Genomic DNA, 12,885 nt, shown 5'->3' on the forward strand with positions numbered 1-12,885 from the left:
AATTTTTCCCAAGGCATTAAATAGTTTGTCCTTTTCTTTAGTTAATTTTGATATTTTAATAAAGAAATATTTTCTCTAGTATTCTTCATATCTTCCACTAAATCATAATCTAACATATCAAATAAAACAATAGACTTACATGAACTAGAGACCATCTTATTTGTAGGAGGGATGTATCTGGTGACCCTAGAATTGATGGAGGCCCTTTGTTTCTAGTTTGAGACACACAAATATTCTTTGTTGGTTCCTCCTCTTCATCATTTATTACTCCACGGGATATACCCCATGTGACATTGACTAATGATTTAAGTGTTTTCTTATCTTCCTATTCATATTCATGTACTCAAACTTCTTCTTCCTCATCATTTAAAGTGAATATTTTAAACATATTAACAAAGTACAATATGTTTTCTCTGAATGACTTGCATTATGAGCTCCACAAAAAGTATCTTGAGTTGAATATTCAAGATGTATTTATTCAACATAAAGGTTTTGATTATGTGGAGGAGGGTTATTTCTCCTAAAGGGAGGCCTCCAAGGTCTCTTATATGATTGTCCTTCTCCTGTAATTTTCTTTAAATTTATGTTGTCATTCAAAAGTTTTTTTATTATCCTCTGAAGGTTATCCATGTCCACATTCTTTTCAATATTTCTTCTCCTATATAGCTTTGGTTGAAATTCATTTTTCAACATTTGGGAAAGACTTATTTTCTTCTACTATTGATTTGCCTATAATACTCTATTCTCTATTTTTCTACAAGTAGTATTTCTTCAAATGTATCAACCAATCTATTTTTACTAGCTCTCTTAACAAAAATGGCTATGTAATATGAGAGAGTTGTTGTATAAAATTTGATGACTACATTTTTTGTAGGTCTATAATTATTTGGTATTTTATTCATTAGTGTTATGAACCTTTGGTTAAACTCTTTAATATTATCCTTAGGATTCATTTTAATGCTAGAAAGTTATAGCACTAATGTTGTTGGTGTTTTATTTTCAATAAACAATTTCATGAATACATTTTCAAATTCATTCCAATTGGTGATTATAAATCCCCTTGGTAAACCAAAGTAACAAGTGGATTTTTTCCCTTAAAGGTGTATGGAATCAAATTACGAATAACATTTTCATGCTCTACATTGATTAAAATAACTACAAACATAAACTTACTAATGTGATGTTATGGAGTTTCTTTATTGTTTGGATTGGACTTGGGAAGAAACTCCTTTTGGTGCTTAGGTAAATCATGAGCTTGACTCGGTACTGTAACAATCCCTAATGTTTTTTCTATGTGGTTCACAAACCTTGGAGATCGATGACCGCTACATCCATGGAATATTTGTACTAGGCAGATCCACCCGAAGGGATCACTTCTTGTCGCCTCAACCATGGAGCCTGACCCCGAGAGTATCGAGAGAGTTGAACCTGTGATCTCTCAATAGAAAATTTTATTTAACAACAGGGACTTGAACAATTGAGCTAACCCTCAGGGTTATAATAATCACTAATGTTAACTAAGATATTCTTGGATTTTGGACACCAACCATGTTTTTCAGTGGAGAATGTCTTAAGTTAGACTGGGGAGAATATCTAGGATTGTTCTTAGGGGATTTCTCTAGAAATCCACAAGGAGATTATGGAGTACTTACTAGTGAACATGGTGGTTTATTAGTGTTTCTTTCAGATTTACTTTCAAAAACAATGGGATCATTGATTCCCTACAAAATATCAAATAACTAAAAATTGGGGTTATTTTCAGAAGAAAAATATAATTCAACAGGTTCATTCTTGATTTACTTGCCCTTGGAAGTAATCGTAAATTGAATTAGGGATTGGCCTGATTTTTTACTCAGTGCCCTCATAATAATTCTAGAAGTTTGTGATTCTACAATAGGAGGGATAGATAATAATTTTTTCTAGAAAGACTTGAACCCACAAAAAGTTTACTTTGTGATTCTATGTCTTAAGGAACTAGAAGATGAACTAATGGATTTGAAATAGTAGACCTAGTAGGTTGTGGAATTTCTCGTGAAGATTTTCTAAATAGGACTCTCTTTGGAGGTTTTATGTGAGATGATTTAGAATAATTTGACGTATGTGACGATCTTCCTTCCATTAAATTCAAGGCCCTCCTACTAGTGCCAAAGTTATTGATGACATGGAAAATTATTCCACCAACAATAGGGAAAATTACCCAATGGTAGATTCCAATTAGATCTGCACTCATTCGGTATGACAATTCCCATCGATATGTGGGTCAAGTTCCCTCTTAATCGTTTTGAAAATTGATTACAATTGAAAAGATGATCTGTCTAATTTATCTAAAGTTAATCTAACAAAATTATGTAAAATCCTATCTCAACTTAAAGTAAATATTTAAGAATTTAGACATGAGAGTAAATAATTTATTATTGATTATAAGGAAATAATTCACTTATTTAATAATATATTAAGCACATGTATAGATATTTTTATTTTCTGAATAAATATTTATTCAAAAATTCCAAAGAATTTACTCTCGTATCTAATAGAATGACCAAATTGAAGAATTTAATTAAACCATGAAAACAATTTCTCGTAAAAGCATGAAAAATAAACTTGTACAAATTAATAATAATGTAGAAAAATACAATCTTACTTTCAATTGAATAGAATTCTCCCAAAATATCTAGCCTTCCACTTTATTATTAAAGTTGATAACAATATAAAAATTTAATACAAAGTTACTCAGCCCTTCCTCCAAGGAAGAGTTCCCTTTTTAAACTCCCTAACTATTGCATTTCATCCAATCTTCCTCTTCCACTTAATTTCCCCCAAAAGTAAATTTGTTTCTTTCTATTACATTGGAAGAAGGCTTTGTTTTCTTCAACTTTTGTTGTTCTTAAAATACATTTCCCATTGATCATTGATATCCATTATTCTTGAAACAAGTGGTGGATTTTGATTATCTAGATTCAGATTATCTAAGTTTAGATTACCTAGACTCGGCTCATACTAATAAACTCCTCTAATAATTTTTATATTCCTTTTTTTGAATCTTGAAAATAAAATTTAAATAGCTTTTGAACATTCTACAACAGTTGTTATGAAATCATTGACCATATTTTTGTTCCAAGATGCGATTCAAGATATCTTTTCTTTGTTAGCATATCTCTATCTGTTTAATCCACTTATGCATAACTATCTTGGGGATGCTTGTTCTAGATATTCAACATGTGGGATGTCAAAATATTCAATTAGATCTACTACAACATCGCAAGTATATGAGAATCATTGACTTACTACTTCAATCCAATCATTCATGTTTGTGTAAGTGTTGGTCTAGTTATCTAATTATATTTCACATTATCGCATTTCTTTTTTAGTTATCTTTGTGATGCAATTAGATATTATTTTGCTTTTCCATCCCAAACTCCAATTTGATCAAAATCATTCTAAGCACTCTTTTGTTCTTTAAGCTGAAATTCTATTTTATCTGGAAAATTGAGTAGCTCATTATGATGTTGTTGAATTTTTTCAACTTCCTATAAAAGTATTCTTGTATGCCCTTTCGCTTGGTATTTATTGATAGGGCTTATATGATAGAAAACTCACAATAGTAATGTTCACTATTTAACTTCCCAACTTGTGCCTTCAATAGGTTGATTAGTTGTTGATTCTAATGAGAAATTTCTTTAATTCTTATTTCATGTTCCTTTATGCCTACCATTTGTTTTAATGTTCTAGATTCAATTTCTCTACATCCTATTGGTGTTAACTTTGTGTGGATGTTAGATATGCATTATGTTGATATTTGAGCCTATTGACATGTTATTGTTGCTCCTCCTCTATGGTGAACCTTTTATTTTTCAATATTTCTTCAAGAAAATAAACTTGAGTTTTTTTCTTTTCTAATTCAATTATTTGTTCATTTACATTCCATGCATTGGCATTAGAAAATGTTCCTACTGTAGAAGTTGTTTCTTGAGTAGCTTTATGTGGCTCTTGTCCAACAGCATTCTAAATCAGAAATTGTTTGGGAGACCCCTCTTCTAACAGTGCTACTTTTCTTTGCTTGGGCCTCCTTTTGAGTATCCCTTTCTTAGAACTATTGAAGAAATAATATCCAAAAGGTAATAAATATTCTTCTACAACTTCTAATTAATCCAAGTCAAACATTGTGACATTATTACCCCACCAAGTTTTGTTACTGGTGTAATTGAGATTGGTGTTTTTGTAATATTAATTTGAGAATATTTGGTGATGTGATTATGAAGAGCAATTTTCTTAGTGATGATTAATTCTTTTGACCCTAAGGTCTGAAATTCTATGTTACTTTTCTTTTCAGAGAAATTTATATCTAGGTTGCTTGGTTGTTTTATATCTTGATTATCCATTTGTACATCTTTTATGATGTATTTTTCCCATTTTTCCTAGGATGGTTGATCTTTCCCTTTTCCAGCATCTTATGTTTCTTCTAATGGATTATGTTTGCTCTGATTATACTTTTGTAATCCAATTATGATGATCCAATAGAAGAAAGTAATGGGATTTGATAGTCAGAGCAAAGGGAAAAGGGATTATGTTTCTTAATGGGATTATGTTTGCTCTAACTTATCCAAATTGCTATTAAATCCCATTAATTTTTTCTTTTCCTCAATAAATGATTTCTACCTTTTACTCTGAAAGGAAAATAACTGAATATTTTGTTGGGTGTCTTCAATATTCTCATATATTTGAAGAACTTACTCATAATTATCTACATTATCAAAAATTTCATCAAGGGGATACTTCTCATGAAGATAAAATTTTGTTGTAAGGCATATTGATAATGTATTTTGGGTCATTCCCTTTAAAGCCCATGGAATATAACCAGATATCTTCATCATGTTTAGGATTTAAAAGAGTATAAATCCTTATATTTATAGGAAAGGAGGCCATAATTTCTAGGAATTTTGAATAATAGAATGAGTGATTCCTATAGCTATAGTTTGGTAAGCAATATCCCTGAAAACCAATTTGTCAAGAGTAAACTTTGGCAGTAGGTGAGGAGTTGCAGAGGAACCATAAATCCTTATATATGAAAAGTTTTCATTGAAAAACAAATATTTAATCTCACTAATCATTTTCTTATAATATTTGTTGATCCTAGGGTGGCTTGTTGAAAAGTAGAGTTTTATCACAAATATCAAAATGTTCTATACATTTATGAATTAATAGAATAGAACAATATATATGGACTGGAAATTGGGAAGGTGTCCAATTACATTTCATGAGAGAGAAATGTGTTTTTGCACATACAAAATCCACCAAAAAATCTAACATAAAAAACCTTATGCCAAATCCAGGTATAAATTATGAGGCCTTTCTAACTGCTTATTGAATATTAGTTTATAAGCTTTGATCCCAATTGAAAACTACACCTCTTTCATAAATTTGATGCATTAGTAGAACCCTCTCCAACTTAACATGTTATTAAAATGTTGAGGCTTCTTTTCTCCATACAACCTACAAAAATTGGTTGTGACTAGAATATGGGATTTCTTAAGATTTAGAACCGGGTAAAGTCTATTTTCCTTAATCTTAAGTGTTGCATCATCATACCACCGGTTTTTTATTAAGGCATTAATTTCTATCTCTTAAATTTTTAACTCTATGGCCTTAAACTCCTCTAAAATTTATTTGTTCAGATAAACTTTAGGAGGAGCAAGTTTATATATTTCAGTTAAATCACCATTCCTAAATGACCCTACTATGGTACAAGTTGACTCAATAATCATACAGGTCTTGATATCTACATGAGAGAATATCTAGCATACCATATCATAATAGGTACAATGGTTGGTCTTGTAGTAACATCATGAATATTTGACTTCTTAATTTCTTCAAGTGTGTCAGCATCAACTTCATCTTCATCATAGAAACTTCAATTTTCAAATAGCTCATGAATATGCCATTAGTCTGGGAAACTCTTAAGTCCTATATTGTGAATTATATTTGAGAAGAAAGATTAATTAGGGTTATTTTCCTCATCAAAATCCTTTTCCTCTAGGTCTTCAAGCTTCTAATACTTCTCCTTTGTTTATGAAGATGGTTTATATACATATGGCACAAAATAAGAGAAATTGTAGAACTTTAAAAATACTTAGAAAAAAACATTGAATCTATTCCAATTATGGATTATTAAAAACAATTTTTAATTCTTACCAAAGTTAACACTAGCCTGAAAATATAAATGGTAATGAAACTAGATTTACTTTTTAGCGAAGTCTTTAATATGCATACAAGGTTACTATTGTTTTTAGAAACTTGAGCAGAGAAAAATAGGGTTTTGTAGAGCAATTCAGTGCAACAAGAAAATGATCTTAGAAATATTTTAATTGAATGAAATTAATTTCTCCATAACATTTCCTAGCCTGTTAAAAATAAATTTTGGATATTTGGAATCTAGGTTAGTAGAAGATTTGAAAAAGGCCTTTAAAAAAAATCTAGATCTAGATTTATGGTATCTGGAAAATAAAAAACTTGGATTTGGATTTCTCATTACCAAGCATAATTTAAGCCTACCCGTGAAATAAGTTTATTGCATGAAAGAAGGAATTGGGAATTTTGGTAATCATCATATAACAAATGAAAATGAAAAAAGAAGTTTCATATCTAGATGCCATGTCAAACCGCAACATCAAATACCCCGTTGGATTTTCTTGACTTATTTTTTTAATTCACACTTTTATAAAAGTTAATGAAAATAGACTTACATGTTAAAATTGTACATTCAACCCCGGATGCGGGTGATCTGTAAAGCATTTACTATGATGGGACGGAAGAAGGCGCAGCATGGTTGGCACCTGTCCAGCATGCTCGCCGGACAGAATATCAGGTGGGAGGATATCAATTCACAGGTGATTAACATTATGGGTGTTCGTCTATTCGGCCTTGGCGTTAAAACATTGTCCAGTTACGCCTACACTGGAGGATTTTGGCCTGCAACGAACTTGATTGCTATAGTAATGGCGGGTGAGGATCGAGGGAATGGCACCCGCATATTTAATAGCTTCAGCTTCAGCAACATGCTTTTGTGTTTCATTCTGCTTGGAACGATTCAGAGTTTTGAGAAAGACTGGGCTTGGGGAGGGTCAGGCGCCGGCTGCTGTCTTCGGATAGCGCCTGAGGCAGAGCTCAAGGTGCGTAATTCCCCCTCAGCTGTTGGCGGCATCCCCTGTGGTGTTCGTGGCATACTCATTGCGGGTCGTGGCATTTCCATTGAAGGAGATTTCAACATTGTTGTTCGTGTTTTTTAGTCCGCTATGCCGAGACCCTGCCAGCGCATGCTTAGTCACAGAGGATCCGGCCGAGGCAACCCTTCACGCCCTTCTGCTGGGTTGAGCTACATGGGGCAAGTCCCTCCTCCTCTGGGAACAAAGAGAATTCTGAGACCAAGTCAATACTTGAACCCAAACTCTCCAGACTCCGCCAATTCGCCGTCCTTTGGCTCAGCTATTTTCTCGTTCAATTGTTCTCTCACTCGCCCTCGGATTACGGCTCATGTCTCTGTTCTCTTCTTAGAAGAAGCCCAAGACGAGGGCGAGCCTAGTGCCCCTATGCCTCACTTTGAGGATGATCAAAATCCCAACTCTCCGAGGCCTTCTACTGATATGCAACACGGGACACCTCAGCCAGCCAGCGCCATCAACATTGTGCCAGTTGCTCACGCTCAGCCGGACAGGCGGGAACTGGAAGAGGGATGGTGCAGGATAGTGGAGGAGCCACCCGACGAGTAATCGTGTGTTTCAGCTGTCCATCAGTTTTTTGAAGCCCTGTGGAAAGGCGGAAAGGTTCTTTCTGGTTCTGTTTGTCAAACTTTCTCTATGTTCTCATATCGGGTCTATTGTCTAGTTTCTGTTGTGTCGGGACTACTGTCTAGTGTTTGTTGTTTGTATCTCTCTGTTTCCCCTGTGCGGGATATCATGTTCAAACTCCCAGTTTTTGACTGAGTCATGCTCAAACGGCCTATCTATCAGGCATGATGGCTCTCTGAGCTCAAATGATGTAACAATACTCTCTTTTTGTAAATAATAGATTAATCATACTTAGCAAAAAAAAAAATTGTACATTCAAGGTTGAAGGATAGAAAGTAATGCCAATTGATGATCAAATGACCAATTTAAAATTGTTGACAAAATATGTCACTGCATTTGCTAATTTTTGTCATTTGGAGAGAGGATCTAGAAATCAAGAATCTAGAAAAACATTTTAATGATGATAAACTCAATAGGAAGATCTAAATCATAAAGTATCCAAGAAATAGGAAATGTTGGATCCAGAATCTGAAAGTACATTAAATTTAATAAATTAGTGTAAAATTTTATTGAATATGAATAAGCATATATCCATTGTTCCAAAAATGTGGATCTACGTATCTAAAATATGGATATCCATGATCTGATATTTTTTGAAAAAATATTTAAATTTTTTTCTAGGAACAAAATTAGCAAAATCTAAGTATATTTATAATTTTCCTTGAATGAACCATCCGTTATCTAGAATCTAGTTTTTAAAAGATGATGAGTTAAATATTTTTCCAAACTTGAGATTTTTGGACATGGAGACTTCCAAAAAAAGGTGTCATCTAGATTTTAAATTATCCAGATACCTAGATATGGGAGTTCCATGGTTAAGGTTCCAATCCATGTTGAATGGTTAAAAGGGTAATATATAAATCCAACTTTTATTTAAAATCCTATATAAAGAAAATCAAAGATTACTTACCTCTATATCTCAGCTAAGTGACAAAATGATCATTAAGCTGATGTATCCATTAAGTAACATAAAATGCTACAAGCTTTAATGTTGTGCAATTACAACAATTATGTGGGATCTCGATATCTAGCTTCTAGAAATATGAAAGATATGTAAAGTGAAAATAAAATATTTATGTAGATCTGGATATTGAAAATCATGATATCCAATATCCAGAAGAATGGATGTAGCGTGTTGTAATAAAAATCCCAGATTTGGGTAGTGGCTACTAAAACCAATTTTATTGTTCCTCATAAGAAATTTTGGAATTGGATTTGAAGGGGAAAAATGAAGTGTAATGTGTTAACGCTCGAATTTTCCCCAGGCTGAGGAAGGCAAAACTCAAGGCAACATCAAACTACGTTCAGCCTCGTAGCTAGCCCTACGAGGACAGGAGAGGGCTCTCTCCGGGTCTAAGATGACCTATAGTGAATGCTGATCTTAGGCTAGTAAAGAGATATGAAATGAGGTTTTAAATAAATGTTTGGGTTTTCTGGGCTGCATGGGGCAAAGAACAGCTTGAACAGAGAAATATAATCAAAAACATAGATTATCTCCTGAGGCAAGATAGGCAAGAAATTAAACATCAAATTTGAAATAATGTGGAGTGGGTGAACTGTTTGAGAGGTTGACAAGGGCATAGAAGATGAATCCTTGTCAAACAGAAGAAAACATTTAATATGAACACTTCCTCAAGACAGAGCAAATAATTTGAATTCTGCCTTTCTCACTTAAAAGTATTCATTTAGAAACGATTATGAAATGAAATGGAAACACAACAGGCTACATATGAAACAAAGGATGAGACAAATGTTAAATTTCATACCACAAGAATCTCAGGGGTCAGAGCTGCATTTTTTATTAAAATCCCTGTCAAAACTGTACAATAGAAGCTCTGTTTTTCTCCACGCACGCCTCAGAAAAAATCCCTCTCCCCACTTTTACAAGTGATTTTTAATACAACAAATAATCTCTCCTGTTTGAAAACAGATCAATCCAAAATCAGGAGTTGTTTCAACTAAAGTCAAAAATAGAACAGAGAACAACCTTCTCCTTGAAATTCTCTAATGACTAACCAAAAAGACTAAAATTGGAGTGCAGACCCCATTTGTATTACTAACTGAAGTCATAAATAGGAATACGAATCCTATTCTTCTGCTGTGACAGATGTCTTTGTTTATTTTTGGCTTTAGTTTTCTGACTTTTCACCTTTGCCACCCTTCTTGGGGCATTGAATACGACGAGCAGCAAGCTTTGAATGACATTGTATTTCTAGTAACTGACAGGTGTCTCCAGCCATAGGCAAGCTCGGATGATCATACATACCATCAAGTTCAAAAATCCTTACACTCATCATTCCTGGCCATCCATCATTACCTGCTTGAAATTCACCACTAACAGTGCCTCTACCAGGTGCTGACTTTGAACTCACATTAGATGTACATCCCCACAATACAGCTAACTCAATCATATTACGCCGCTTGTTGTAGGATAATCCCATCCTCAAAACTGGGCAACCACAAGACTCCACCCAACGAGGAAAAAATTCCTTAAGAAATGGCCTCTCCAAGTTGCCAATTTTGTTTGCAAGATGCCGAAACTCTTTTGTACTCAGAGTTCTAGATGCACGAATGACATCCTCCGCTTTATGCACAATTCTCTGTAAAATCTTGCGAAAAGACTCAGGACCCATTTGTTTCTCTAGCATCTGAAGAATTGCAACAGCCTTCCATGACCGAATTTTGCCCAACACACCAATTCCTTGTGTCCCATATAATTCAGCTGCAGCTCCAAATAAACTAAGAGCAGTGGCCCCATCAACATCAACTTTGCAAACTGCCTCATTTGCCTTGTAGCGGCGATACCGAGCTTCATTATTGCCAAGAAAACGCTTTATGAAGCAATCAGTTAAAAAGCCAGCAAGACCATCCAATAGCCACCCATCATTAGCTGTCTCAGCTGTGATATAAATTCCAAACCATTGCTGTGCTAGAGCATAAGCCAGTTTAATTCTTGTGCTGATGACCTGGTCAATAACCCGTTCGTCATACAACAAATGAGAACTAAAAATGGACATGGAAGCACCAACACAGGTAGAAGATAATACAGTCTCAGAATCAATGAAGACTTGCTTATATGATCCAAAAGGAAAAGTTGCAGCAAGATACTCCTCATAATAGCTGAATACAGTATGGAAGAAGCTCACTGTGCATTGCAGCTTTGAAAGATTTGATGGCATGCACATATGAGAAACAACCCCATTATGACGATCTGGAAGCACCTCAAACGGGGCAACTGCCAATGTTATGAATTCCACGGCAACTGGGATATTCACACCGTACACATATGTTTTACTGGATGGATTATCTTTGGTAGTGACCTGACAAAGAAGTGTGCCATTGCTAACTGCAACATACTTAGATTCAACAGTAAACTCGAGATCATAGCAACAACGTTGTAGACCAAAGTCAACACATGGAAACCAACAGCGTGCTCGCCTTAGCTGATTATTTGTGCGCATGGAACTCTTGCCGAGCATTCTTATTGACATCATCTGACTTGCACTCACTTGGAATAATTTGCCCAACCTTCTCTGTATCTGCAGATTCCTGTACTGCACTTTCTGCAGAGGTAGCCTTACCGCAAAAAATGAGTAGATCCGAAGCCATCTCTCTCTCCAAAGATGAAAAATATGCTGAGCCAGCAGCTTCAGCCGCATCAATAGAAGTGATAGAACCCCAGTCTTTCCTATTTCAAATTGTTGATGCTGTGAATAAAATTTAAGCCGCACAGGCAATCCATTCAAAAAGACATTATCAATATTCATACTATTCGCATGTAATCCAATGACTCCACTCTTAGGAACCAACACTTTAAGTTCTGTATGCCTATTTGCAAGCTGATCGTGGCATTTTGGCTCGAAATCGGATGCAAAGACAAAATTATTTAGTGTTGTCACTGTATGGGTAGCGCGCCTACCCAGTGCGTAGCGCACCTCTGTGTGCGTAGCGCCTGAGTAATTTAACACTGGCCAGTGAGGCCCGATGCGTAGTGCCCACCTCGGTGTGTAGCGCACGTTTCCAGCTCTGCTCCACAGTTTTGAAAACCACGATTTCGTCCTTGTAATGCGCCTTTGACCTCTGCTTTGAAATTTGGTGGAAATGACTTGCCTCCACGCTGTATATAGGTTGCAAAAATATCTCATAAAATTACATTTGATTTTAAATGTAAATGTTTGGCACTTTGTCATTTTGTTCTTTGGCTTTTTATTATACTTCTGAGAACTGATGACACTTGGTTGTTTTTGCAGGAAACCGGCATTTGGCTTAGGAAAAGATAACCAAGGCTGCTTCAGGCTGCTTCTGAAATATTTCAAGGCAGGAGACTCTAAAATATAGATTTATTACAAACATTAAAATTTGACAATTTCCTTTTCAAAACAAAGTTTTGAAAAAGAAATATCCTCGAACATGATGAAAATCTTGAAATGAAGCTTATTGGAAATCTTCCTCTGACCCACAGGTATTATGAAACACCTTGAGAACAATAACTTGCACCTAGCCCTAAATACCAAATTAACTCCTTGCTGACCTAGACATCAAACAGGAATGTACATAATGAGAAATGAATTTTGATAATTGGACTCTGACAGCAAACTGGCAAGATGGAGTCTAACATAATGAAAAAAGGAAAAAGCATCATAGAATAATGCTAATCGTTGTATAGGTTGCAACACTTTCCACTTATTTTGGGTTTTTATGGCTAAGATAGATCTAATTATATCTAACTTTGCAATTTGTGCAAAGGTGTCATCATAATCAACTCTAGGTTGTTGTGCAAAACCAAGTTTCTACCAATTTAGCCTTAGACTTTTAAACCTTTTTTTTTTCTCATTAAACTTCTTTTCGTAAACCCATTTTACACCAATGCATTTTTTACCTTTTGGTAATTTTACTATATCTCATGCATCATTATTCTCTATGAAATCCATTTCTTCATTCATTGCTTTGACCCAATTTTCTTCTTTAATTTCTTCTTCAAAATTTGTGGTTTGGCATGTAAACAATGCAAAACTTCAATGCACATCAAGATCTTCATAGATTT

General features: G+C 34.5%; 1 pseudogene; it reads right to left on the bottom strand.

The window, feature by feature from the left end:
- Positions 1–9,970: 9,970 nt before the first annotated feature.
- Positions 9,971–12,031, bottom strand: LOC149249522 (transcription initiation factor TFIID subunit 2 pseudogene; annotated as a pseudogene).
- Positions 12,032–12,885: the final 854 nt, after the last annotated feature.

This window comes from Pinus tabuliformis, chromosome 7 (assembly GCF_031772625.1).
Source record: "Pinus tabuliformis cultivar Carrire ecotype Pingquan chromosome 7, CPIR1, whole genome shotgun sequence".
NCBI classification, from domain to species: Eukaryota; Viridiplantae; Streptophyta; class Pinopsida; order Pinales; family Pinaceae; genus Pinus; species Pinus tabuliformis.